This window comes from Heteronotia binoei, chromosome 10, assembly GCF_032191835.1.
Source record: "Heteronotia binoei isolate CCM8104 ecotype False Entrance Well chromosome 10, APGP_CSIRO_Hbin_v1, whole genome shotgun sequence".
Lineage (NCBI taxonomy): Eukaryota > Metazoa > Chordata > Lepidosauria > Squamata > Gekkonidae > Heteronotia > Heteronotia binoei.
This window is the reverse complement of record NC_083232.1, coordinates 13,667,512-13,694,309: the sequence shown is the minus strand read 5'-3', so window position 1 is coordinate 13,694,309 and position 26,798 is coordinate 13,667,512. Positions and strand designations below refer to the sequence as shown.

Genomic DNA, 26,798 nt, shown 5'->3' with positions numbered 1-26,798 from the left:
GTACTTGAAGGGCTGTCCTACAGAGGATGGTGCAGAATTGTTTTCGGTGGCCCCAGAAGGTAAAAACAGAACTAATGCGTTGAAATGAAATCAGAAGAGTTCCCAGCTCAACATTAGGAAGATCTTTCTGACAGTTAGAGCGTTTCCTCAGCGGAACAGGCTTCCTCGGGAGGTGGTGGGCTCTCCTTCCTTGGAGGTTTTTAAACAGAGACTAGATGGCCATATGACAGCAATGTGGATGCCATGAATTTAGGGGGAGGTGTTTGTGAATTTCCTGCATTGTCCAGAGGGGGTTGGGCTAGATGACTCTGGAGGTCCCTTCCAACGCTACGATTCTATGAACAGACCATGATCACCTTCAGATTTAAATTTTAAAAGAGCACACCGCAGCTATTCAAAACCTGGAAAGCCCTCGTCTGAGTGAAAGGGAGGAGGGGAAGACAGATTATCTTGAAAGAGGCGTCTCTCATCTGCTTTTGTGAACGGCCAAAAGAGACATTTTGTTCCCGGCTTGGGCTTCTTACTCATTTCTTTGACCGGGAACGGCTTTTTGAACGAAAAGTACTTTTGTGGAGCGGATCAAACCAGCAGGAATTCCTCTCTGGCATGGCTGATTCCGGCTATCCTGGGAATACTTTCTAACAAATATTCAGGCCAGATGTGCATTCCACTCTTATTTGAACAGCCAAGCTTCAGAAGAGGGCTAGAGGTTGCGGCACAGGGGGAAGTGGGGGGAGGGGAATCATAGATTCGTTACAGAATCATACAGGGCTTTTTTTTTGTAGCAGGAACTCCTTTGCATGTTAGGCCACACACCCCGATATAGCCACTCCTCCAAGAGCTTACAGGGTTCTTGGTACAGGGCCTACTGTAAGATCCAGGAGGATTGGCTACATCAGAGGGGTGTGGCCTAATGTGCAAAGGAGTTCCTGCTACAAAAAAAGCCCTGGAATCATAGTGTTGGAAAGTCTCTCCAGAGTCATCTAGTCCAACCCCCTGCACAGTGCAGGAAATTCCCAATTACCTCCCCATTTGCACTCACCCCAGTGACTCCTGTTCCCTGCCCAGAAGATGGCAAAAACCCCTCCAGGATCCCTGGCCAAACTGGCCTGGAGAAAATGGCTTCCTGACCCTAAAGTGGCTATCGGTATTTCCCTGGGTGTATCAGAGCTGGATTTGGGGACACCACCCCGCCCCCCCAAAAAATATTAAACACAGCAGCACCAAACACAGCCAGTGTGGTGTAGTGGTTAAATGCGCAGACTCTTATCTGGGAGAACTGGGTTTGATTCCCCACTCCTCCACTTGCAGCTGCTGGAATGGCCTTGGGCCAGCTGTAGCTCTGGTAGGAATTGTCCTTGAAAGGGGCAGATGCTGTAAGAGCTCTCTCAGCCCCACCTACCTCACAGGGTGTCTGTTGTGCAGGGGGGGGGGCGGTAAAAGGGGATTGTGACCACTCTGAGATTCAGAGAGAAGGGTGGGGTATAAATCAATATCTTCTTCTTCTTTGATATTAAGAGCAGAGTTCCATAGAGGACAATGTCTACGGATCAGGGCCATTTGTCCTTCTGTCACCCTCTTGCTTCTTCCCCAGTCCTCCCAGGACTTGTATATCTTCCCTGGCTATGCGTGCAGTTGGGTGTGTGGGAGACGAAAGGGCTTGCACAAGAAGAAGAATTGCAGATTTATACCCCACCCTTCCCTCTGAATCAGAGTCTCAGAGCAGCTTACAATCTCCTTTATCTTCTCCCCCCCACAACAGACACCCTTGTGAGGCGGGTGGGGCTGAGAGAGCTCCCCAAGAAGCTGCCCTTTCAAGGACAACTCCTATGAGAGCTATGGCTGACCCAAGGCCATCCCAGCAGCTGCATGTGGAGGAGTGGGGAATCAAACCCGGTTCTCCCAGATAAGAGTCCGCACACCACTACACTAAACTGGCTCTCCAAGAAAGGTGCTGGTGGGTGGGTGAGGTGGGTGGGGCTGGAGAGGGCTCTCCCAGCAGCTGCCCTTTCAAGGACAACCTCTGCCAGAGCTATGGCTGACCCAAGGCCATGCTAGCAGGTGCAAGTGGAGGAGTGGGGAATCAAACCCGGTTCTCCCAGATAAGAGCCCACGCACTTAACCACTATACCAAACTGGCACAGGTGCACAGGTGTTATTTTGGGTAGGATCTCATAGGAGCAGAGCTCCGAAACCTCTAAGTTTTATTGGGCTCAGTCTTTCTCAAACTCTCCCCCCCCCCCCCCAAAAAAATACTTGCTTCTGGCCTCCATTGTTCAAGCCCCCTGTGAGAATTTTGCGGAACTCTTCAAGATTTGACCAACTTTCTAATATTTTCCCCCACAAAAAAATGGGAAAAGATCCAAAACATAGAAAACAGACCGATGGAAATCTTCATCCTGCCACTGCGGCCGCGTAGGAGAAAGTCATTTTAAAAGTATGATGGGAGTCAGGTTTTATTATGGCAATTATAACTCAAGAAGCATTTTAAGGTCGATGCTGAGGTGATATAATTTAGTACACCCTCCAGTGAGGTCAGGGATGGTCTATGCAAATGAGTTATGCAAATGAGTTGTGCTAATGATCTCCGGCAGCTCTTTTTCTATGAAGTGACCCCTGAGAACACTTATACCCTGGGAACACCCACCGCCTGAGAAGCCCAGGGCCTCAAACCTGCTAGACACCCAGGAAGCATTCTTGGAACATGCAAATGACATATTGCTGGGCTTCTGGGGATGCGCAAAGAGCCCTTCCAACTTGCCACTGACTATCCACTGGGCCTCTGCCCCCAGGATTAGAGGCTAGAGTGTCCCACTTCACCAGATGGCGATTTCAAGCAAAAATTTTAAATAAAATTTAAAAAGCCAAAATGTATAAGAAGCCACTGTTCGCCAAAGTGAAATTGAGGACATTTGGCCACCGGCTTCTTTGGCCTTCTCGTGCCAGATTTTGCCTCAGTGTTTGTCAACAGAACGCTACAAACCAGCCTTTGCGACGGGAACACGGCGCTGGCAGCGGCCTTTGCCAAATGCTGGTTTTACATCTCCGGACTCCGGTGCCAAGCTTGTGGGCAACTCAAACCGGGCAAGAGATGATTTACAGCAGAGAAAACAAGCCCTCCTAAATCTATGGCACCCATAACACAGGCCTGCGCTTTGCCAGCATTCAGCCTGTTCACACTCACCCACACGGCAGTTATATTCAAGAAGAAAAACGTTCAGAATAATAAGAATTCCCCTCCCCTTCTCTTCAAGGTTGGCTTGTCGTAAGTTCCCACACGCACACACGCTCCAGAACGTCTCCACATTTCGGGCCTGGGCAAAATTCTCTCTGTGGCAGACGCACTGTGGAAATCTATTACGACCGGCCTTGGTGTGGTGGTGAAGGCCAGAAAAGAAGTGAAAAGCATCTCCTGTTCTGGCCACGTTCTGTTCTGGCAGCAAAGGTGCCCTCTGTGACTACTGTACTAATGGAAAAGGCAATGTTGGATGTGCAAAGAAGAAGAAAAGACAAAGACGACCCCGAATGGGACAGCAAGAAGACAATTAGATGGGATAGTGAGGACGATACTTTCTCTCTCCCGTGTGACTACTCTTAGAGGCAATTTCCCCTTCTTTTCGTAAGTACCAAATTCAGTCTTTCTCTCAGCTAGAGGGGCAGGTAGGAACCTGTCTATCTCCTTTTTCCTCAAGTATATTAGTTCCTAAATAAACCTTTGCCTGCTCCTGAATCCAGTTGTGCAACAAACCCAGTTGTCGCTGGGTTAAATACTTTGCCAACATATGCTTGCAAATGGGCCCCTTTAACTGAGGGAAGGGCTTTGAGCGGTCACTCCACACTCACCTCTCAAAATAGCCCTCCCCCAAATCAGTTGTTGGGCTAATTTGCCTTAAAACTATATTCACCAACTCCATACCAAGTCCGTAAGTCATAAGAACATAAGAGAAGCTATGTTGGATCAGGTCACTGGCCCATCCAGTCCAACACTCTGTCACATAAGAACATAAGAGGAGCCATGTTGGATCAGACCAATGGCCCATCCAGTCCAACACTCTGTGTCACATAAGAACATAAGAGGAGCCATGTTGGATCAGGCCAATGGCCCATCCAGTCCAACACTCTGTGTCACATAAGAACATAAGAGGAGCCATGTTGGATCAGGCCAATGGCCCATCCAGTCCAACACTCTGTGTCACATAAGAACATAAGAGGAGCCATGTTGGATCAGGCCAATGGCCCATCCAGTCCAACACTCTGTGTCACACAGTGACCAAAACCCAGGGGCCATCAGGAGGTCCACCAGCAGGGCCAAAAGTCCTCCCACTGTTGCTCCCCAAGCACCAAGAAGACAGAGCATCACTGCCCCAGACATAAGAATGTAAGAGAAGCCATGCTGGATCAGGCCAGTTGCCCATCCAGTCCAACACTCTGTGTCACACAGTGGCCAAACCCCAGGGGCCATCAGGAGGTCCACCAGCAGGGCCGGAAGCCCTCCCACTATTGCCCCCCAAGTGCCAAGAAGACAGAGCATCACCGCCCCAGACATAAGAATGTAAGAGAAGCCATGTTGGATCAGGCCAGTGGCCCATCCAGTCCAACGCTCTGTGTCACACAGTGGCCAAACCCCAGGGGTCATCAGGAGGTCCACCAGCAGGGCCAGAACTCCAGAAGCCTTCCCACTGTTGCCCCCCCCAAGCACCAAGAATACAGAGCATCAATGCCCTAGACAGAGTGTTCCATCTGTGCCTTGTGGCTAACAACCACTGAAGGACCTCCGTCCTATGTTTCTCCAGTCCCCTCTCGAAGCTGTCTATGCTTGTAGCCATCACCGCTGCCTGCAGCAGTCCCTAGCAGGGGAAGGTTTAACTGTAGGCCGGCACACACCAGTCGATTTGCAAAACAACGGGTGCATTCACACCACACTAAATAATGCATTTTGCAACTGGATTTTACTGTGTACGAATAACAAAAACCCAGTTGCAAAACACATTATTGAGTGTCGTGTGAATATACCCAATGTTTCCTTGCCTGGCTAACCAGAGATATTTCCCATTCACCACAGCTGATCAAGGGAAAGCTATTTAACAAGCCCGAACCATGCCTCTCTAGGAAAGTAGGGCACCTTCACAAAACAATCACTTCTGTTCACTTTTTTTTTTAAAAAAATAGTTATTCAGCTGCTTGGGCTCCTACACAGTATGTGTGTGTTCTTCCAAGCCAGGATGTTATCCCTGTGCATCTCCCACGGGAAAAAAAGCGCACCTTCGTTATTGCGATATCAAGCTATAGCCGAGGTCGCGCAGATCCGGCTCCAGAGACAGAACTTTCCCTAATCCCGCGTGCCGATCCTTCTCAACAAAGCCAATTTGTCTATTCTGCAGCCAGTCCCCAATTGCACACCGAATCAAGAGAAATTAGATGATGCGCGCATGCATGAACCGAGCCTCCAGCTTGTCGTTTCGCCGCTTTCCCTTCAAATATGGCCAGCTTCTTTCAAATGGCCTGGGACAGGATACCTCCTGCAGTTACGTTCACCCCCTTTCCCAAATTGCCAAACCTGGCCACTGTCGTCTCCGGCAGGTTTCCCCCTTCGACGAAAGGCCTAACGGAGGGGGAAAAATCCCTCACTCCAAAGAAAGAGTTAACCGGATCCTGCAGCCCTGTTTCAAGGAACAGCCAAACTGGGCTTCCCGTTCCTTTGAGCTGATCTTTTTTCTTAAAAAAAAAAAAAAAAAACCTGGCTGGTTCTAAGGTTTCATAATCCTGCTGAGGCTAAAAATAGCCTGCCTACTACGGGACAGCGATGGGGGGGGGGAGAAAAACCATTTCACGTTCCAGAATAAACGAACAAATCTGTTGCAAACCAGAGGAGTTCTCTCCCTGCTCCAAATGACGAGGCAATTGCAGCCCCCACCCCCCTCCACCACCACCACCCCGCAGGAGTAAAAAGTGCATTGTCTAACACTATGCGTGGAGCGCACTAGAAGCCTCTCTCCCATCACAACGGGAGCTCTTGCGGCCGTGTGTCACAAAGGCTCTCCCGCACAAACGCAGCCCTCAACCTCAAGAGAGCCAGTTTGGTGTAGTGGTTAAGTGCGCGGACTGTTATCTGGGAGAACCGGGTTCGATTCCCCACTCCTCCACTTGCAGCTGCTGGAATGGCCTTGGGTCAGCCATAGCTCTGGTAGTTGTCCTTGAAACGGCAGCTTCTGTCAGAGCTCTCTCCTCCCCACCTACCTCACAGGGTGTCTGTCGTGGGGGAAGAGGGGAAAGTAAAGGAGATTGTGAGCCGCTCTGAGACTGAGATTCAGAGTCTAGGGCAGGATATAAATCCAATATCATCATCTTCTTCTTCAAAATGGGAGCACAAGAGGACCCAGGAGAAGCAAAGGCGCTACAGCATCCGTCATCCGAATGCCAGGAGGGTGAATGCCAGGCCTGCCCACTGCCAAGTGGGGGCGCAACATTCATGTCCTGCAAAAGATTTAGGAACTGCCGAGCTTAACCTGGATGACGCAACCTAGCCTGGTCTCCTCGGATCAGACGTGAAGCAGGGACAGCCTTGGTTCAGGCCTGGATGGGAGCCCACCCAAGAAGTCCAGGGTCATTACACAGTGGAAGCCAACGGTGGAAACCATTCCTGTGTAATGACCCTGTGTAATGATTCCCCACTCCTCCACTTGCAGCTGCTGGAATGGCCTTGGGTCAGCCACAGCTCTGGCAGAGGGTGTCCTTGAAAGGGCAGCTGCTGGGAGAGCCCTCTCCAGCCCCACCCACCTCACAGGGTGTCTGTTGTGGGGGAGGAAGAGAAAGGAGATTGTGAGCCGCTCTGAGACTCTTCGGAGTGGAGGGCGGGATATAAATCCAATATCTTCATCTACCTCACAGGGTGTCTGTTGTGGGGGAGGAAGGGAAAGGAGATTGTGAGCCGCTCTGAGACTCTTCGGAGTGGAGGATATTGGATATAAATCCAATATCTTCATCTACCTCACAGGGTGTCTGTTGTGGGGGAGGAAGGGAAAGGAGATTGTGAGCCGCTCTGAGACTCTTCGGAGTGGAGGATATTGGATATAAATCCAATATCTTCATCTACCTCACAGGGTGTCTGTTGTGGGGGAGGAAGGGAAAGGAGATTGTGAGCCCCTCTGAGACTCTTCAGAGTGGAGGGCGGGATATAAATCCAATATCTTCATCTACCTCACAGGGTGTCTGTTGTGGGGGAGGAAGGGAAAGGAGATTGTGAGCCCCTTTGAGACTCTTCAGAGTGGAGGGCGGGATATAAATCCAATATCTTCATCTACCTCACAGGGTGTCTGTTGTGGGGGAGGAAGGGAAAGGAGATTGTGAGCCCCTCTGAGACTCTTCAGAGTGGAGGGCGGGATATAAATCCAATATCTTCATCTACCTCACAGGGTGTCTGTTGTGGGGGAGGAAGGGAAAGGAGATTGTGAGCCCCTTTGAGACTCTTCAGAGTGGAGGGCGGGATATAAATCCAATATCTTCATCTACCTCACAGGGTGTCTGTTGTGGGGGAGGAAGGGAAAGGAGATTGTGAGCCCCTCTGAGACTCTTCAGAGTGGAGGGCGGGATATAAATCCAATATCTTCATCTACCTCACAGGGCGTCTGTTGTGGGGGAGGAAGGGAAAGGAGATTGTGAGCCCCTTTGAGACTCTTCAGAGTGGAGGGCGGGATATAAATCCAATATCTTCATCTACCTCACAGGGTGTCTGTTGTGGGGGAGGAAGGGAAAGGAGATTGTGAGCCACTCTGAGACTCTTCGGAGTGGAGGGCGGGATATAAATCCAATATCTTCTTCTTCTTTAATTAATTGTGTTTGTCTGTGTCCTTTATAAAGTTTCTATCTCTGCTACCTAATCTTCAATAGGAACACACGGCCCGGCCCAACATGGCCCAGCCCAACAAGGTCTCATTTATGTCAGATGCGGCCCTCATATCAAATGAGTTTGACACCCTTGCGATACAGGTTGCAGAATCTCACTATCTCAGTCCATCCTTTGGAAGCTGACTGCTCATGCAGAAAGTGAAGGGACACAGGAACATATGCCAAGAGACCCCGTCTGTCTCCTACAGCTCCTCCAAGCATACAACGTGCCACAAATCCCACAAGGGTTTTCGTTTCCTTGCAGAAACCTGCACAACAACCTGCATGCTTGGCTTGCTCAGCAGATTTGCACCAGAGCGACAAACCTGGCGCCGTACACAAAGACCTGGGGACATATTTTATACCAAGTCCCATTTGAACAATGTGTTAGTCAAGGGGTGGCCAAACCGTGGCTCAGGAGTCACGTGCCTCTTCCACACATATTGTGTGGTTCTCAAAGCCCCCAACAACCCTGTTGACCGGCTTGGAAAAGGCATTTGTCTCTTTAAACCACCTCTCCGAGTCAAGCCAGCCAGTGGCTTAGAAAATGCATGTAAAGTTAAAGTTGCTCTCTTTCCACCTCTTTCTCTATTTCCTTCCTTCGTTCCTTCTTTCCTCCCTTAACTTGATTACTAGAGTTGCCTATCCCCAGTTGAGGGAAGGGAATCCCCTGGTTTGGAGGCCCTCGCCTCTGTTTTAGGGCTATCAGAAAGCAGGAGGGAGGAGTTGAATGCCCATTATGCACTCCATTACATCCTATGGAGACCAATCCCCATAAAGTATAATGGAGAATTGATCTATGGCTTTCTGAGGCTCTGGGCGGGGGTATGTTTTGAGGTAGAGGCACCAACTTTTCAGCATAGCATCTGGTGCCTCTCCCGAAAAAAACAAAAGTTTCAAAAAGAATGGACCAGGGGGTCCAATTCTATGAGCCTCAAAAGAAGGTGCCCCCATCTTCCGTTATTTCCAAAAAAGGGAAGGCGTTTAAAAGGAGTGTGGCCCCTTTAAATGAGATGGCCAGAATTCCTTTCAGACTTCAATTGTGCTTGTCACAACCTTGCTCCTGGCTCCACCCCCCAAAGTTTCCAGATATTTCCTGAGTCGGACCTGGCAACCCAATTGGTGACATATTTTATATTATTATATACTTCCTGCGTGTGACTCTGCTGTACGATAAATACCTCCCATCTGCCAGAAAGCTCACCGGGTGACTCTGTGCCACCTTGGCCTAACTCACCTGGCAGGGTTGTTAGGAGGACAAAACAAAGGAAGGGAGAGAGAACCAGGCAGGTTACAGTAAGTTCCTTGAAGGAAGGGAAGAATAAGAATGTGCTAACTGGACAAACGCTGCCGGGCTCCTTGCCAGCTGCAGCAAACGTCAGTGCCAACAGCTGCTACAAGCAGCTGGAACCTTTTTACAAGCCTCAGTGCCAAAGAAGCTCTCAGATCATTGTGAAAGGCGAACAATTTTAAAAAAAAAAATCAATGCCCTGCCAACCGAATAGTACCCTCGGTTGTTTCTACCGAATATTTACCCTAATGGGAATCTTCGCCGAATGCATGTGAAAACGAAAACCGCCCTTGATTTCTAGGCAAATCGCCCACTCCCGGTGAATAAATCACAACGGCACTCTCTCCCCGCGTTCTTCTGCTCAGCGAGGACGCACCGTGTGTTTTCCCTTTTATATATAGGCACGCACGCTTCCCTTTTCTCTAAATAATGCAAGAGAGCAGCCAAGCAACTACGGAGGACGTATCCGAGTACAAAGCATACAGTGTGCCAGAATTAAGAACAGTCAGGATAGGTGGTTTTTCACTTACAATTACTTAGTTTCCACAAAAGAACAAAAGGGGGGGGGGTGAGAGAACAGGAGGAGGCGGCGCAGCTATATTATAAATTCATGCAATTAATCACTACGTGCCTTCAGTTTCACAATGCATCCGACTCTCACTGAAGTGCGTGTTGCAACAGTCGAGAGAGAGAGACTGCATAGCAGAAAGAACACGTAGCGCAACAGAGCAACAGCTGTGCCGGCACGAAGCCTCGGGTTCAAATCTAACCTTTGCTCTGAATTCTCAGCGGCCTGAAGGTGAGCAGTTCTTTCAGTCACCCTGCAACGGGCAGCGATTATACTACCCAGCCTACCTTACCGGGCCACTGTGAGAACCGCCAAGATCGTTCATATGAACATACGAAGTTTTCTCCTGTAGAACACGGCACTTGAGCCCGAAAGATTCTACAAACCCTAATGATGATGCCAGCCGTGAAAATCTGAAATCTTTGATAATACGAAGCTGCCTTATACTGAATCAGACCCTCGGTCCATCAAAGTCAGTAATGTCCACTCAGACTCGCAGTGGCTCTCCAGGGTCTCAAGTTGAGGTTTTTCACGCGTACTTGCCTGGACCCTTTTTAATTGGAGATGCCAGGGATTGAACCTGGGTCTTTCTGCTTACCAAGCAGATGCTCTACCACTGAGCCACCGTCCCTCCCCCTAAGGACTTCTTATGCGCTTTCTAAATTGCTGCTGTTTTAACAGAGACCTTTTACTGCATAGAGACCATATCTGCCACTTGAAGGGGTGTGAACTGGCAGAGACTGACCAAGAGAGAGATTGAAACTCACTGAAAATGTCAAGACAGTGTGCGTTTGCAATAAAAAAGGCCAACGCCATGCTGGGAATTCTTAGGAAGGGAATTGAAAACAAATCAGCCAGTATCATAATGCCCCTGTATAAATCGATGGTGCGGTCTCATTTGAAATACTGTGTGCAATTCTGGTCACCGCATCTCAAAAAGGATATTATAGCATTGGAAAAAGTGCAGAAAAGGGCAACTAGAATGATTAAAGGGTTGGAACACTTTCCCTATGAAGAACCTGGGAACCGCCCTGAGCCACCTGGTGGGAAGGGCGGGATATAAATTACAAATAAATAAATAAAATAAATAAATAAGCAAAGTTAAAACGCTTGGGGCTCTTCAGCTTGGAGAAACGTCAACTGCGGGGTGACATGATAGAGGTTTACAAGATAATGCATGGGATGGAGAAAGTAGAGAAAGAAGTACTTTTCTCCCTTTCTCACAATACAAGAACTCGTGGGCATTCAATGAAATTGCTGAGCAGTCGGATTAGAACGGATAACAGGAGATACTTCTTCACCCAAAGGGTGATTAACATGTGGAATTCACTGCCACAGGAGGTGGCAGCGGCTACAAGCATAGTCAGCTTCAAGAGGGGGTTAGATAAAAATATGGAGCAGAGGTCCATCAGTGGCTATTAGCCACAGTGTGTGTGTGTGTGTATTGGCAACTGTGTGACACAGAGTGTTGGACTGGATGGGCCATTGGCCTGATCCAACATGGCTTCTCTTATGTTCTTCTTAAGACTCTCGACAGAGGAAAAAGTGGAATAAACGGTACAAGCAAGTTTTCTTTAAAATATAAGCTTTGGGAGAGGAGATCGCGAATGGCAAACAGCGTGCAGCAACAGTTAAGATCACATTTCAGCCTAATGGCAAAACTACTTAAACGAAGCACATCTGGCCCTAGAGGGAGCCCAAATGGGGGGCATTCTACAAACAGGGTGCAAGACTGCAGATCCTTTCTTAGAAGAAAACCCCATTGAACAAAATGGGGCTGCTTGCTTAAGATTTCTCACTGAGTCACCACAAGTTCCACAGAAAAGGAGCAAAAGTTTCTTTTCCAAGACTTCAAGGCGCCTTAAGAAGTGTACAACCATCCTTTCCTTTAGGCTTATTATGTTCTTCCACAGGGAAGGTAAGTAAGGAAACTTAAACAGATTGCTCTGTGGGGAAAAAAATTCTGCTTAGGGCTGCAGGCATTAATACGTTCAGACCAAGCTTCCCACCCCAGTCTAGGGCTTTTCTGGGTAGCAGAAACTCCTTTGTATATTAAGAACATAAGAGAAGCCATGTTGGATCGGGCCAATGGCCCATCCAGTCCGACACTCTGAGTCACATAAGAACATAAGAGAAGCCATGTTGGATCAGGCCAGTGGCCCATCCAGTCTAACACTCTGTGTCACATAAGAACATAAGAGAAGCCATGTTGGATCAGGCCAGTGGCCCATCCAGTCCAACACTCTGTGTCACATAAGAACATAAGAGAACCCATGTTGGATCAGGCCAGTGGCCCATCCAGTCCAACACTCTGTGTCACATAAGAACATAAGAGAACCCATGTTGGATCAGGCCAGTGGCCCATCCAGTCCAACACTCTGTGTCACATAAGAACATAAGAGAAGCCATGTTGGATCAGGCCAATGGCTCCTCCAGTCCAACACTCTGAGTCACATAAGAACATAAGAGAAGCCATGTTGGATCAGGCCAGTGGCCCATCCAGTCTAACACTCTGTATCACATAAGAACATAAGAGAAGCCATGTTGGATCAGGCCAATGGCCCATCCAGTCCAACACTCTGTGTCACATAAGAACATAAGAGAAGCCATGTTGGATCAGGCCAATGGCCCATCCAGTCCAACACTCTGTGTCACATAAGAACATAAGAGAACCCATGTTGGATCAGGCCAGTGGCCCATCCAGTCCAACACTCTGTGTCACATAAGAACATAAGAGAAGCCATGTTGGGTCAGGCCAGTGGCCCATCCACTCCAACACTCTGTGTCACATAAGAACATAAGAGAAGCCATGTTGGGTCAGGCCAGTGGCCCATCCAGTCTAACACTCTGTCACATAAGAACTTAAGAGAAGCCATGTTGGATCAAGCCAGTGGCCCATCCAGTCTAACACTCTGTCACATAAGAACATAAGAGAAGCCATGTTGGATCAGGCCAGTGGCCCATCCAGTCCAACACTCTGTGTCACATAAGAACAAAAGAGAAGCCATGTTGGATCAGGCCAGTGGCCCATCCAGTCCAACACTCTGTGTCACATAAGAACATAAGAGAAGCCATTCTGGATCAGGCCAATGGTCCATCCAGTCTAAACTCAGGTGCCATCAGAAGGTCCATCAGTGGGGCCAGGACACTAGAAGCCCTCCCACTGCGCACCCCCCCCCAAGAACCAAGAATACCGAGCATCACTGCCTCAGACAGAGAGTTCCAACAATATACTGGGGCTAATAGCCACTGATGGACCTCTGCTACGTATGCTGATCCAATCCCCTCTTGAAGCTGTCTATGCTTGTAGCCGCCACCACCTCCTGTGGCAGTGAATTCCATGTGTACTTCCTTTTATTAGTTCTAACCCGACTGCTCAGCAATTTCATTGACTGCCCACGAGTTCTCCTGTTGTGAGAAAGAGAGAAAAATGCTTCTCTCTTTCTTAAAGGTTTCCTTTAAGTAGGGTTGCCATATTTTAAAAAGCGAAAAAGAGGATGTGTTTCCCGACTAATTATTTCAAACAAGAAATCGCTGTGACAAATTTCATTTTACGTATCGCAACTACTGAAGCTGTGATCAGAGCTACTAAGTAGGTATATTCCTCGCTTTCCAACCAAAAAAGAGGACATTCTCATCAGAGCCGAAAAGAGGACAGCCACCAGCAAAAGAGGACGTCCTTTTAAAAAAAGGACATCTGTAACTCGAATTTTAAACCATCACACGTTCGTTGCTACCAAACAATATCTTTACCCCCGAAATGAAAGCTGTGACTTTCTTCTCCTTTAAGTAAAAAGAGCCAGAAGCAACCAACAGCGGCTGATGAGGGTCAATGCGAATCGACTACCTTTTAAACCATAATCTTCTCCAATACTGATGGGCCTTGAACTTCTTTGCTCATGGCTCTGATATGTTGGCGTAATTGGGGACCTTCTGTGTTACAGACTCCCAAATTTGATTAAAAACAGAACTGACCACACCTCTGGGGGTCACTTCCATCTGTAAAGAGCCCCGTGGCGCAGAGTGTTAAAGCTGCAGTACTGCAGTCCTAAGCTCTGTTCACGACCTTAGTTCGATCCCCAACGGAAGCTGGGTTTTCAGGTAGCCGGCTCGAGGTTGACTCAGCCTTCCATCCTTCTGAGGTCGGTCAAATGAGTACCCAGTTTGCTGGGGGGGGAAGCGTAGATGACTGGGGAAGGCAACGGCAAACCACCCCGTGAAAACGTGAAAGCAACGTCACCCCAGAGTCGGAAATGACTGCTGCTTGCACAGGGGACCTTTCCTTTTTCCCCCTTCATCTGTTAAAACACCAAGGTATTCACACTTAACACATACAAGCCCTCCCTTCCTCCCTAACTGGAAAGAAAACCCTCTCCTGAAGTCTTGTCATATGCAAGGAAATTAGAATTTCAATGTATAACAATGTGATCCTGTGCAGGGAAAACTCAGCTTTCAAGGGGCTGAAGCGTGCCTATGGCATTTACTGGGGGAGGGGAGAGAGCCCTAATACTTAAATAGAGAAATTTCAATAGATCTAATGACCTGATTTCAGTTTTTGTTAAACCCTCAAGTAAGTAAGGAATGAGATAACACTCACAGGGCGTGACAATCACTTTGTAAATGCAAACTCCCCTAAAGGATTACTACAAATGCCTCTGTTTTTTTTAGCAGAGGGGTAAAGAAACAGGATCTCACACTTCTCTCCTGCCTTAACAGTGGCACGACCTGGGGCTATGAGACAGGCAGCAGCCGGTTCTGCAAACAAAGGTGTTGTGAGCCTATCTCCCTATGTACCAGTAGGTGTTGCTGTGGCTATGGGAGAAGGAAAAGACAGAGAGAGACAGCATTTGTAAGTTCTTACAATGCCGACTGGGAAGGAGAGAGCTTCCTTGCTTTGTCAGAGAACCAGGAACGCAAAGCCAGAAGAAAAGATTCTCTTGCGCTGTTTGTGCGGAAGCATGCAAACTTCCAGGTGACACAGGGTTCTTTCCCAGGCAGCCTCACTAGCATATCCTGAAATAGCGCTGGTGTAAACAAGGGGATCTTTTAGCATTGTCAGAGAGATGGGGGTTTTTTTTTGGTAAACAGGCTACTGAAGGGGTGCCCTTGAGCTGGCTTTATCCTTTCCACATTTGACTACAGGTACTTTTTTATTGTACCCAATGAACAATTCTGTGGAACTCAAAAGCTGTTGATGATGATGATATTGGATTTATATCCCACCCTATACTCTGAATCTCAGAGTGGCTCACAATCTCCTTTATCTTCCTCCCCCACAACAGATACCCTGTGAGGTGGGGTGGGGCTGAGACTAGACAGCTCTTACAGCAGCTGCCCTTTCAAGGACAACTCCTGTGCAAGCTATGGCTGACCCAAGGCCATCCCCAGCAGCTGCAAGCGGAGGAGTGGGGAATCAAACCCGGTTCTCTCAGATAAGAGTCCATGCACTTAACCACTACACCAAACTGACTCTCTATTAGAGCTATGGCTGACCCAAGGCCATCCCAGCAGCTGCAAGCGGAGGAGTGGGGAATCAAACCCGGTTCTCTCAGATAAGAGTCCACGCACTTAACCACTACACCAAAATGGCTCTGATGTACTGGAATTCTCCCGAATTATTCTAATTACAAATTAGAAATTATTCTAATACAAAATAAGGCAGTTGAGCTTTTATCTCTTGGTGACTAGCTCCACCCCACCTGATCCAGCCTTTGCAGCACACGACTCACCTGGCTTACTCTCCAGTAAGCCCTATGAATCTGAGCGGCACTTTGTGTTTTTGTTTCACGTGATCCACACAAATGAATAAAAAAACATCATTACTTAACTTTTTGTCTGACCTGCTTTTAAATCTTTATCCATCTGTGTGTAAATGTTACTCTCCCCCACCCCCCGCCCCGCAACTGCTTTATACCGATGCCTGGGATGAGATTTAAGATAGATTAACACCTGAAACCACAACTATGACCCAGTAATTCCCTGGGGCTTTTAAGATATATATTTTAGTTTGGGGCTACAAGAAATAAAGCAATGATATCCTATGTGTTCAAAGCACTGACCCAGGAAGAGGCTGCCTGTCGCACCCCTGCCTGATTTAGAATTCTAGCCTCACCTCCTTCAAATCAGGTCGCGGTAAGGAGAAACACAGTTTCGTCCTGCCTTTGCATCATTTGTATACACATCAATACAGAGGCACGACCCGTCAGAGGCAGCTGCTTACTGCGTCTCTGCATGAGTCACTCCGTTTCCCTCTTCCGAATCAGGCGGTTCATTCAGGCCAGTGACTCGTGCAGAAAGGCAGGGTGAGCAAGCCGAGCTGAAGGGAGCATCTCCTGTTTAGAACATGACTCCGAGCTGTGAGTGGAGGAAGGCATCTTAGGTGTTGTAGTTCAGGGACTATCATGACCTCAGTGGCTTCGCATTCCACTCCAGCAGCTCGGAATTCCACAAACATTATTCAGCCCCGAACCCAGGCGAGCCTACAGTGAGGCAACGGGAGTAGCCAGGAAAATAGATGTTTCAAGGAAAACCTGCCAAACCCTCTTGTTTATTTCCCCGTGACTCAGAACACAGGCATCAGGTGTCATCTGAGCACAATATTTTCCCCGAAGTAACTGCGTTACAGAAGCATGGAGGGAAGGGGGTGGGGTGGGGAGTTAGGGAGAAATACATATTAAAAGTGAAGACAGAAAATCCCTAGGGGGAAGAAGAAAATCCAGGGGGGGAAACCTTCCAATCCACTTGAGTTTCCCAACAACAGCCAGGTTAGAACAAACTGCCAAGCACCCCCCTTAATAGATCCAGTAAGTGAACAAGGACATTTTAAAAAAAAAGAAGCCAGGTTAAATCCAAGATATTTCCATCCCAATACAAATGCTGCCTCTTTTTTCCAAAAGATGGCCCCCGGACGAAAACTACAGGTCGAAACCCTCAGGCTAGAGAAGTTGGGTAACTTCATTAACTCCTTTTTGACCTGTTTTATTGCCTGTCACTCGGGGACCTTGGGAGGAGGGAGCCAAATAGATCCCCGGCCCATAAAAATCAAGCTGGGAACAGCCCCAGGTTAGCTGAAGGCAGACCCGGGGCTCCAACGGTTCGACAGAAATCAGCTTGGGGCGCCCACAATTCGTTGCCCCTCTCCAAGGGCGCCCCTTTGCAGAGGCCAGGTGCCCAAGCGGAAGTCAGAATCCCGCCGGGAGAGAAGGAAAGGCCGGGAGGGTGGATGGGAATCGCCGACGGCAGGGGGGTTGTTGGAGGGGAGTGATCCTCCCAATTCCATTGCACGCCAGAAGCTAACAGAAGCAGCTGCCGAGATACAGCAGACCCGGGGAGGGTAAACTCGACGGGAGCCCCCCCCCTTCCACCACGGGGAGCCTTTTACGTCTACTCGGGAGTTTAAAAAAACCTTCAAAGGACCCGATCCGCCCACAGACGACCCACGTTTCCTGTCCTCCTCCCCCCCGCTTCCAGAGCCCACTAGGCGCCTAGACAGCCAGACGCTCCGCGCCCCCTTCCGACTGGCGGGACGGCGCCTGGGGCTGCCCGCCCGGCTCCGGGGCGCCCCCTGCAGGCGGGGTATCGCCGCCGCGTCAAATCACCCTGGATTCATCTCCCGGGAGATTTTTTTTTTTGGGGGGGGGGAGGGTTGTCTCTCGTCTCCCGCTCGACCCACCGTCCGTTCAGACGTGCCTCCGCCGACCAAGCCCAACCTCCCAAGCCCACCGCTTCCTCCGGCCGGAGAACTACGTCGGGGAGGGGGGGGGAGAGAGAAAAAAGACACCCCACCCCCCAGGAAAGCGAATCACACCAGGGTGATTGGAAGAGAGGAGAAGCGGCGTCGAGGGAGCGATGCCTCCGCCGGCAGGGGGCGCCCCGAGGGCGGGCGGGCGGGCGGGCAAAGCCCGAGACGCCGTCCCGGCCGCCGGCAGGGGGCGCGTCGCGTCTGGCTGTCTAGGCGCGCCGTAGGGACTGCACCCCCTCCCCTTGCGGCACCCCCTCCCCCCCATGCTCCAGGGCGCCCCCTAGCGGGCGTACGCGCCTACGCTCATTCGGGGCTTTCTTTCCTTGGAGGCTTTTTAAACAGGGGCTGGAGGGCCATCTGACGGCAACGAGGTTCCGGTAAACTTAGGGGGGCGGTATCGGTGAGTTCCGTGCATTGTGTAAGGGTTGGACTAGATGACCCTGGGGGGTCCCTTCCAACTCTTGTGATTCCACGACCCGCTCCGGTTGCCTTCTCCCTTCTCCAAAAGCGCCCTTTGGAGGAGCCGGAAAACTGTTGGGGGGGGCACCCACCGGACGGCTGTTCTTCGCCCCGGAGGCGTCCCTACCCCGGGCTCCCTTCCCCCAGCCAGCCAAGCGTCCCCCGACGGGAGAACCTTACCTGCTCCTGGCGCTGCAGCCGGCGGGAAGGGAAGCGAGGCGCTGTCGGGGGGGCCGCTCAGGCTCGCATCGTCGTCTTCGCCCAGACAGGCGGCGGCGTCTGTGTGCTGCTGCTGCTGCTGCGTCGGAGGCTGCGGAGAGACTGGCTGGCTGGTTTGGCCCGCCCGTGCCTGGCTCGGCTCGCCGGCTCCGCCTCCCCTCCCCGCTCGGCTCAGCTGCTTGCGCTGCCCTTTGTCGTCAGTGGAAAACTCCGCCGGCTTCTGACGCAGGCGGCGACAAGGGAGCCTCTCGCGGGCCCGGAGACGCCAGCAGCAGCCGCCAGCCCGGCCCACCCGCCGCTTCCTGCCCGCCTGCACAGGACGGAGGTGGAGGAGGAGGGAAAGCGGCTGATCGCGGCTCGCTCGTTCACTCTCCCGCCTGCCCTCTCCGCCGGAAAAGCCAGCAGCCGGCGGAGGAGGAAGAGGCTGGCCGGAGGGACCCGTTCACACGTGCACGCGTGCCTGGAAGACGGACCCGGAGGGGTGGCTGGCTGCGGCGGCAGGAAACGGCACAGGGCTGCAGGGCCGCTACTAGGCTTTCTGGCGCCCTAGGCGCGTCACCCACTAGCCCCCCTCCCTCCCATTATTCAAAGAATACAGGGCAAACGAAGAGCGCCAAGCTTGAAACTTTTCACAGGTTGAATTTGATTTTCATTGTTCAAAAAAAAACACCTGATCAGTTATTTCAAAAAAAAAAGAAGAAATTGTGAGAACAAGAGTTTGAAGAAGAAGATGATATTGGATTTATATCCCGCCCTCCACTCCGAAGAGTCTCAGAGCGGCTCACAATCTCCTTTACCTTCCTCCCCCACAACAGACACCCTGTGAGGTAGATGAAGATATTGGATTTATATCCCACCCTCCACTCCGAAGAGTCTCAGAGCGGCTCACAATCTCCTTTCCCTTCCTCCCCCACAACAGACACCCTGTGAGGTAGATGAAGATATTGGATTTATATCCCGCCCTCCACTCCGAAGAGTCTCAGAGCGGCTCACAATCTCCTTTCCCTTCCTCCCCCACAACAGACACCCTGTGAGGTAGATGAAGATATTGGATTTATATCCCGCCCTCCACTCCAAAGAGTCTCAGAGCAGCTCACAATCTCCTTTCCCTTCCTCCCCCACAACAGACGCCCTGTGAGGTGGGTGGGGCTGGAGAGGGCTCTCACAGCAGCTGCCCTTTCAAGGACAACCTCTGCCAGAGCTATGGCTGACCCAAGGCCATTCCAGCGGGTGCAAGTGGAGGAGTGGGGAATCAAACCCGGTTCTCCCAGATAAGAGTCCACACACTTAACCACTACACCAAACTGGCTCTCCAGTTTGCCAGACACGCCAGGAAGGAGAGTATTGGGATAGGATGAGGTGGGAGGCTGTCGGAGCGGGAGTAGCAGAGTGAGGGAGATGACTTGCCCGACACAGGGCTTCAGGAAAGAAAACCAGGCAGACACGTGCAACTAGTGCCAAAAGGTGTATTAACATATATACACAACAAGTGCTCTCTTGTGCAGTCTATACAATATCACCTCCACGGACAAAGTGCTTCGCCTAACCACCATCTCACAGGGAGAGACCTGTGTGATGCACACACAGATCATATATAGTCCAAGCAGCCAATCCTGGCCATGCTGACTCAGCAGATTGCATCACTTGGCTTCTGCCGGCTCAAGCCGGTCTGCTGATCAGGTCACTGTGACCTAGCCTGGCAGCTAGATCACCAGCTGTCATGCTGTAGCTGTCAGACTGGGTTTATGTAGATTCTTGCTCCAACACACCTCCTAATCTATTTAAACCCAGTGCACCAAAACACTTCACACAGTTTACATACATGTCCACCAGCAACATTACAGTTCATATTTACGTAGCTCGGAACCCTTTCCGGAATTCGTTCAGGAACTCATCATGATTGTAAAACACATCATCGTGTTCCTGTTCAGCCAGCTCTTTCAGACGCTTGGCTTCAGCCTCCTTCTCCCTTGCCTCGCACTCTGCCACCCAGGCTTTCCATTTCTTAGCCTTTTCTTTTAACATTTCCTCAAATCCGGGTGGGTCTGGATTGACAGTCAGAGTGACATAGGGACACTTGTACCTAGCGGGACGTTGGCCTTTGGTGGACCTGGCAGACACCCGTGGCCCTGTGCTTGGACCAGCTTTGTCTTCTTCGGGTTGCTCTGTTCCCACCTCCTGGGCTGGTTGCTCTGCCCCTGTAATTGGGTGTTGAACCTCCTGACTCTCACACTTTACCTCCAGTTCCTGCATTTGAGGCTCTGCCTCCTGACTCTGCTCGTCAGGCTCTGTGCCAGCATTCGGCTCACCTTCTCCAGCCCCACTGGGTGCCACCTCCTGGGCTGGAGTTCTGGGCTGCGCTCCAACATCGTTATCGCTACTTGGCAGCAGGACAAATTGTTTCTGCAAGGAGTGCAACCTTGGCCAGCTGCTTTCTTCATTGAACTGGGCACTCTGACTAAGTGTTATCTTGCTTTTGCTATTGCAGAAACGATAACACCTGGCCCTTGGCTTGTAGCCCAGAAAAATTAGGCTCTCTGCCCGGACATCCCCCTCCCCGCTACTCGTGGAGTGGATGCCAACCCGAGCCCGTGACCCAAAGACTTTTAAAGAACTCAAATCTGGGGTCTTGTTCAACAGTAACCTGTAAGGCACATTTTTCACAGTATTACACCAAACCCTATTTTGCAAAAAAACAGCTGCATGTATGGTTTCTGCCCAATAGGTCATTGGCAGTTGTGCATCCTCTAACATGCAATACATCACATTCTGCAATACAGCCCCATGCCCATTTTCTCGGGGCGTTGCCGGGTTCGTCAGACGGTGGGCAATGCCCTTGTTCTCCAGCCAACGTTTCATCTGGTTAGATAAGAATTCCCCCCCTCTGTCGGTTTGTACAGCTAGGAGATTAACCCCTAATTGTCTCTCCACTGCTTTGACCCACTTGGTGAATGTCTTATACACCTCAGACTTATGCACCATGGTGAAAACCCACGCGTACCTCGTGTGGTCGTCGGTGGCCACCAAGCAGTATCTCCTCCCCGACAGACTCTTTGGCAATGGGCCAATAACGTCTAAATGGACTAGTTCCAGGGCTCGTGTGCTTTCCCTTGAGCTTTCTTTAGCAGCAGCACACGCCTTGCTTTTGGTCTTCTTGCAGACCTGGCAATCCAAGTAACATTTGCAAGGATTTACTTTCAAACTAGGCACAAGCTCCAGGGTTTTCTTTAACGCCCTAAATCCGCAGTGCCCAAGTCTCCTATGGAGCAAATGTATACAATTATTGTGCACAGGCTCATTCGACACCTGAGCCACCTGGGCACAATCACTCTGGACCACATACAGTTTACCTTCCCTCTTTCCTGTCACAAGCAACTTTCCCCCACCTCCCAGGATTTTGCAGCAGGTTTTCTCAAATCTCACCTGGTATCCCTGGTCAAACAGTGTGCTAACACTCAACAGGTTAGACTGCAGTGAGGGTACATACAACACATTTTGCAACATACATTTCAGTGCAGGAAATTCCACATTGCCTGAGCAAACAGAATTGGCAGTGGTCCCATCAGCCAATCTCACATACTTATGCTCAGGACTGTCAATGTTTTTCAACAACTCCTTCTCGCAGCAGAGATGGCTCGTTGCCCCGGAGTCTAAAATCCAAGCAGACCCTGTGCTCTCTACTGCAGACGTGACCAGCCGGGTTGCTTCCTCACACGGGCTGGCGGTCCTCCGCTCTCGCCGCACACGCCCCCGCCTCTTCTCCCTCTCAGGGCAAGCTCGGAGCAGGTGCTGCGACGACCCGCATCCATAGCAGCGACGGACTGCAAACGCAGTCGGCTCCACTTCCTCCACCTTCGGACGCCTGCCAGCAGCAAAAGCTGGCTCATTCTTGGCTGTCTTCCCGGACACACCGATAACAGCACGCTGCCTGGCCGACACCCCCGGACAGCTCACGGCCGCAATTCTCTCTTGGAAGTCAAGCAGGTGGGCACAGACGTATTCCATGGTCAGGGTCGCTACGTCCACCGTCTCCAGAGAAGTTATCAGGGGAGTGTACTCAGGTGGCAACGACGACAGCAAAATGTACACTCTGTCGTCTGGAGCTACAGTCTTGCCTCTTGCCTCCAGCTCAACGAAACAGTCCGTTAGCCGTTTGATGTGATCTTTCACACACCCTCCAGCCGGCATAACGGTGCGGAACATCCTCCTTGTCAAGGCCATGAGGGAACCAGCAGTGGTACTAACATGCACCGCACTCAACGCGTCCCAGGCAGCCTTGGGAGTGTCCTTCCCTCGCACATAAACCAGCTGGTCATCTCCTATAGATAGCACTATGTTGGCCAGTGCCTTATCCGATAACACAGTCTCGGCAGGAGATAAGTCAGCAGGGGGGTTACTCACGAACAGCCATTGCCCTGCACGCTTGAGGTAGTGTTGCATTCTCAGGCTCCACACCGCGTAGTTGGCTGAGGTGAGCTTCTCAACGGCTACTCCAAGCTGTTGCTGAGCCATCGTGCCGACTCCTCCTCACAGCTGGCTGCCGACGTCCCTCTGGCTCTCAAACAGAGAACGGTGGTGCTTCTGTGTCCTTCACCGGCGTTCCTCGCCTCCGGCTCTTTCCAAACTCACAGTCAGCTCAACTCTCAACTCTCTCCTCCGCGCAGCGGAACCGCCCTGGGCCCATAACCCTGTCGGAGCGGGAGTAGCAGAGTGAGGGAGATGACTTGCCCGACACAGGGCTTCAGGAAAGAAAACCAGGCAGACACGTGCAACTAGTGCCAAAAGGTGTATTAACATATATACACAACAAGTGCTCTCTTGTGCAGTCTATACAATATCACCTCCACGGACAAAGTGCTTCGCCTAACCACCATCTCACAGGGAGAGACCTGTGTGATGCACACACAGATCATATATAGTCCAAGCAGCCAATCCTGGCCATGCTGACTCAGCAGATTGCATCACTTGGCTTCTGCCGGCTCAAGCCGGTCTGCTGATCAGGTCACTGTGACCTAGCCTGGCAGCTAGATCACCAGCTGTCATGCTGTAGCTGTCAGACTGGGTTTATGTAGATTCTTGCTCCAACAGAGGCCAGGTTGCAGGTCGGGGAGAGGGGGGGGGGAGCTTGGCTTTGTTGAGGGCAGCTTGGTGACGGGAGAGGACAAGCTGACAGCGGTCAGGAGCCAGAGTCATGCGTCGGGGAGAGGATGCCCAGTGGTGTCCCCTAGGCCAGGTGGCGCCCTAGGCGACTGCCTACTTTGCCTACTCCCACGCACCGGCCCTGCAGGGTTGCCAAGTCCAATTCGAGAACTATCTGGGGACTTTGGGAGTGGGGCCGGGAGACTTTTTTTGGGGGGGGTGGAGCCAGTTGCAACGCTGCACAGGCGTAACTGAACCCCAAAGGGAAGCTCTGGCCATCACATGTAGAAGGACTGCGCACCTTTGAAATGCCTTCTCTCCGTTGGAAAGAATGAATGACGGGGTCACCTTCTTGGGGGGCTCAGAACTGGACCCCTTGGCGCAAGCCTTTTAAAACTTGGAGGGTCTTTTGAGGAGAGGCGCTGGATGCTCGGCTGCAAATTTGGTGCCTTTGCCTCAAAAGGCAGCCCCCCCCCCCAGAGCCCCAGATAACCCTGGATCAATTCTCCATTATATCCTATTGGAATCGGTCTCCATAGGGAATAATGAGTGCCCTGCAGACATTTCCTTTCCCTCCCCTCCTGCTTTCTGATGACCCTGAAGGGAGAGGAGTGCCTCCAACCCCGGGGGATCCCCTGTCCCCACCTGGGGATTGGCAACCTTATGCCTTCGTTGGGCTGCAGCGGCAGAAAAGGGCAAGGGGTCCAGCGGCTGCTGGAAAACTTGAACTGCCACGCATCTGGTTAGTCCAGAAGAGCCACATAGAATGAATGTCAGATGATTGCGAGACAGAAGGAAGGAAGGAAGATAGATGGGGAGGGAGAGGTGGCTAGAAAGCAACTATAAATGCATTCTCCAAGCCACCAGCTGGCTTGGCTTGCTTGGCAAAGTGATTTAAAGAGATCAATGCCTTCTTGGTGTGGTGGTTAAGTGTGCAGACTCTTATCTGGGAGAACCGGGTTTGATTTCCCCACTCCTCCACTTACAGCCGCTGGAATGGCCTTGGGTCAGCCATAGCTCTTGCAGGAGTGGTCCTTAAAAGGGCAGCTGCTGTGAGAGCCCTCTCAGCCCCACCCACCTCACAGGGTGTCTGTTGTAGGGGAGGAACAGAAAGGAGATTGTAGGCCGCTCTGAGCCTCTGTCCTTGAAAGGGCAGCTGCTGTAAGAGCCCTCTCAACCCCACTCACCTAACAGGGTGTCTGTTGTGGGGGAGGAAGGGAGAGGAGATTGTAGGCCGCTCTGAGCTCTGTCCTTGAAAGGGCAGCTGCTGTGAGAGCCCTCTCAGCCCCGCCCACCTCACAGGGTGTCTGTCGTGGGGGAGGAAGGGAAAGGAGATTGTAGGCTGCTCTGAGTCTCTGTCCTTGAAAGGGCAGCTGCTGTGAGAGCCCTCTCCAGCCCCACCCACCTCACAGGGTGTTTGTTGTGGGGGAGGAACGGAGAGGAGATTGTAGCCTTGTAGGCCGCTCTGAGCCTCTGTCCTTGAAAGGGCAGCTTCTCTGAGAGCTGTCTCAGCCCCACCCACCTCACAGGGTGTCTGCAGTGGGGGAAGAAGATATAGGAGCCAGTTTGGTGTAGTGGTTAAGTGTGTGAACCGGGTTTGATTCCCCACTCCTCCACTTGCACCTGCTGGAATGGCCTTGGGTCAGCCATAGCTCTGGCAGAGGTTGTCCTGGAAAGGGCAGCTGCTGTGAGAGCCCTCTCAGCCCCACCCACCTCACAGGGTGTCTGTTGTGGGGGGAAAAGATATAGGAGATTGTAAGCCGCTCTGAGTCTCTGATTCAGAGAGATGGGCGGGGTATACATCTGCAATTCTTCTTCTTCTTCTAGGAGATTATAAGCCACTCTGAGACTCTGATAAAGAGAGAAGGGTGGGGTATAAATCTGCACAATGGGGTGCACTCTCAGGAAAGTGCTATTAGGCTTACAGCCTAAGAACTTGAAGACTAGCAAAGTTCAATTCTGAGTACAAGTGTATCTACACATGCTAAGTCTCTCAGTTCTCGCTTATTCCCAGAAATCAGGTCATTTTGTAGAAAAAGAGGTGCTGGAGCTCATTAGCAAAACTCATGTGCAGATGCCCCACACCCCAGACTTCACTGGAAGGTGGACGAAATTACATCAGCTCAGCACCTACCTTAAAATGCTTCCTGAATTATAATTGTCATAATAAAACCTTACTCCCATCTGACTTTCTCCTTTGAAGCCACAGTGGCAGGATGAAGATTTCCATCTGTCTGCTTTATGAAAAGGTAAAGGAACGGTCCCCTGTGCAAGCACCAGTCGTTTCCGACTCTGGGGTGACGTTGCTTTCACGACGTTTTCATGGCAGACTTTTTACGGGGTGGTTTGCCATTGCCTTCCCCAGTCATCTACACTTTCCCCCCAGCAAGCTGGGGACTCATTTGACCGACCTCGGAAGGATGGAAGGCTGAGTCAACCTTGAGCCGGCTACCTGAAAACCCAGCTTCCGCCGGGATCGAACTCAGGTCGTGAGCAGAGAGTTCAGACTGCAGTACTGCAGCTTTACCACTCTGTGCCACGGGTTTTATAGGTTTTGGTTATTTCCCCATTTTTTTGTGAGGGAAAATACTAGAAAGTTTGTCATATCTTAAGAGTTCAGCAAAATTCTCACAGGGGGTTTGAACAATGGAGCCCAGAAGCAAGTATTGGGGGGGGAGGGGAGAAAGAAAGAGCACAATCAAGTTTAGAGGTTCCAGAACTCCGCTTCTGTGAGCTTTGTCCAGAAGTGAACTTTGTTGGTCTTGAAGGTGCCAATGGGCTCAAAAATCATTCTCACATCTGTTTGTTAACTCTTGTACTTGTATGCTAATTTACTGCCATTCACAGATCTTGCCAACTGCTTTAATCCAATCTCAGCTATAATTGCCTAGTTACTTATGCGTCTTGACTCTAGCGAGCCCTTCCTAGCAACTAACCCCACCCCCTTCCTATCTATAATGGTCAAGGAAATTCTCTTTCACTGTGTCTGGAGAAATGTGCTTGCACGTGAAAACTTATTTTGTTGTTGTTCAGTTGCACAGTCAAATCCGACTCCTTGCAACCCCAAGGACCAAATCACACCAACACCAGGCCCTCCTGTCTTCCACCATCCTCCGAAGTCTGCTCAAATTCGTGTTATTTACATCAGTAACGCTGTCCAGCCATCTCATCTTTTGCGTCCCCTTCTTCTTTTGCCTTCTGTCTTTCCCGGCATCAGGGTCTTCTCCAGGGAGTGCTCCCTTCTCATTGGGTGGCCAAAGTGTTTGCGCTTCAGCTTCAGCATCTGACCTTCCAGGGAACAGTCAGGGTTGATTTCCCTTAGGACTAGCTGATTGGATCTTCTTGCAGTCCAAGGGACTCTCAAGAGTCTTCTCCAGCACTACAGCTCAAAAGTGTCCATTCTTCGAATAGCTTGAATAAAACTTTGTTAGTCTTAAAGGTGCCACTGGACTCAAACGTTGTTCTGCAGCTTCAGACTCACCCAGCTGCCCACCAGA

At 50.7% G+C, this 26,798-nt stretch overlaps 1 protein-coding gene across 1 annotated transcript in view; it reads right to left on the bottom strand.

Moving 5' to 3' along the window:
- Positions 1–18,555, bottom strand: part of CSRNP1 (cysteine and serine rich nuclear protein 1) — a 44,329-nt gene extending 25,774 nt beyond the window's left edge. The window contains exon 1 of the mRNA XM_060248048.1: positions 18,124–18,555. The gene's annotated coding sequence lies outside the window, so the exon portion shown is untranslated. The remainder of the gene's footprint in view (positions 1–18,123) is intronic.
- Positions 18,556–26,798: the final 8,243 nt, after the last annotated feature.